This window comes from Aplysia californica, unplaced genomic scaffold (assembly GCF_000002075.1).
Source record: "Aplysia californica isolate F4 #8 unplaced genomic scaffold, AplCal3.0 scaffold00110, whole genome shotgun sequence".
Taxonomy (NCBI): Eukaryota; Metazoa; Mollusca; class Gastropoda; order Aplysiida; family Aplysiidae; genus Aplysia; species Aplysia californica.
Window position 1 is genome coordinate 300,495 of NW_004797380.1, and position 2,437 is coordinate 302,931.

Below are 2,437 nucleotides of genomic sequence, written 5' to 3' on the forward strand. Positions count from 1 at the left end.
GAATAGTCCTGCAGGGCAAAGCTGCTATTTTCTGAGAATATGAATTTTCAAACAGAGGTACTCTATCCCCATCAAGGATGACTTTTCTTTTACAACTGCTGTCCAATCAGAGAAATCCAGGGCCAAAACAGTGCTCTCCTGTAGCCCCACACATACAGATCTTAAGGCTTCAGAATTCACATGAGAAAATATTTTCATTAACTTGGACGAGTCAGTATAATAAAAGTAAACCACCCATCAACCACCCAATTTACTTGAAAACAGGTTTGAAAATTTTGCTCTTGTACATCAGATAGGACAACTTTATACAAGGACTCAACAAGAAAGACGTAAAGTGTATAAATAATGTTACAGGAACCCAGCACCAGATATGGAGTGTGCTATCTTAGTGATCCCTGCACCATCTACGCTATCAGCACCTTATCCATACAAATTGTACTTTTTAACTCTACACAAGTATATATAAACAAACAAAGATGGAAGAGTAAGAGAAACTGTACTTGATAAGGCCAGAAGATTTAGTTAACACCCCCACCAGAACACAGAAGGTATAGCCATGGCTTAAGAAAGGGGTGACAAAATGCCATAGAGATCTGCAATTCGAACACTATAATTCAACTACTGCGAGCGTAAAAGGAAATGTAAGAGAACATGATTACAATTAAAACAGAACTCCCCCTGAAATAGATTGGGGAAAAAATTATATGCAGACCTATAGACCAAGAAAAAATTCCCTTTTAAAACTGAAAGGTGGGCATGGTTTCACAGCACAACATTACAGACTAATATATATATATGTCAAAATAAAAATCTACTTTTATGCTATTACATCTGTTTCCCACTCTTATACATCTCCCAATTCATAATCAAATGCCTGATGTGAAATCAGAAGCTGTAGCTTAGTAATACTCAGCTAATAGATACAAAGGGGTCAAGTGAAAAACGTATGACGTAATATTAATCCTACCATGACTCACGACTATTTTTGGACGTGTCCTGTTTTTTTTTATTTGACCCCTTCACATGTTCAATGAAAAAGAAATAGGTTATTGCAGCATGTCAATATAATCTGAAAAACTTGAATTCTGAACTTTACCAAAAAACCTGAGTTTGTACCCCCAAAAATACTCAGGGCAAAAAGAGCACACTTAGCAAAATTCTTTAAAATCGATTTTAGTAATCCCTTTCCCCCCGAACTCCCCCTCCCCCCCCCCCCCCCAACAACAATACAAACAACTGTCTTCAATATGGGCACTGATATCCTTTTGATCTGTATTATATTATCTCAGTGATATTCAATACCGATTAAGTGCAAAACTTGCAATGCTAAAAAATGGGGAAAGGAAAAACCGCAAAAAATAATGCAACCCGCTTCCCTAAATGCTGAAATGAAACATCTTGTATCTATATATTTAAGTACGGAACATGTAAATGGTAATTGAGAGAACAAAAATGTATCACCACAAACCAGGAAAAAAAGAGAATACAACAGATGAGCAGTGTGTAGCCAACAGGCGAACTTATTAGACAGAACGCCGAGTCAGAAAGGGAAGATTATCACTTGAGGTTGTAAATACAACATACAGTATAGAAATGATCTCATGCAGTAGAAACACAGAAGGAACAATAAGATCTCACAGGCAGCAACAGAGATATTTAAAACAAAACAAACAAACAAAAAAACCCCATACATATACTGCCATCATTTGAGCCCTGTTGGGTGCTATAAGTCTCAGGAGCAGAACAGTATATAAATATAAAATCGCAAAAGAAGCAGAACACAATTACATCAACAGAAGGCCCAACAACAAATAACAATTTTTGTATTATAATTAATTAACTTTTCGTAATTTCAGAACCAATATATTGAAGCAGGTATTTTTCAGGTTTGCAAATTTATCCATGAGCTGTTTTGCTGATGTACAAAACACTGCATTTTTTTCCAAACTAAAATAACACAGTGGAACGTGCAAAATCAAAAAAATTTGGAGACCTGAAAGATTGGCTTAAAGGTTATAAATAAAAGAACACTAAGAAACTCTCAACACTCTTCTTCAGAATCATCTAGGAGAAAATTCTTTAAATTCTGCACAATAGACCCCCCCCCCCCAAAAAAAAACCCAAACAGACTCCCAAGAAACTGGGTGGTAAACATCGCCACTCGTCGAGATGAGACAGCAAAGTGTTTAAGTCCCAACGTTAGATTATTTAGACTTTTTACCCCCGCCCTCTCATAAATGTCTCCTGTTCACATCGTATCATACAACAACACACCGTTATTGCTTTTATTTTATTTCTGATCTTAAACTCCATAGAAAACATCTCCTGAACTAAGTATACGTATATTATTCTAAGTTTGATTTCCTTTGATTTCCTTGAATTTCATTGTAGCCTTACCATTATTCCTCTTATTGAAAGCCTTTAGTACGGCACATAC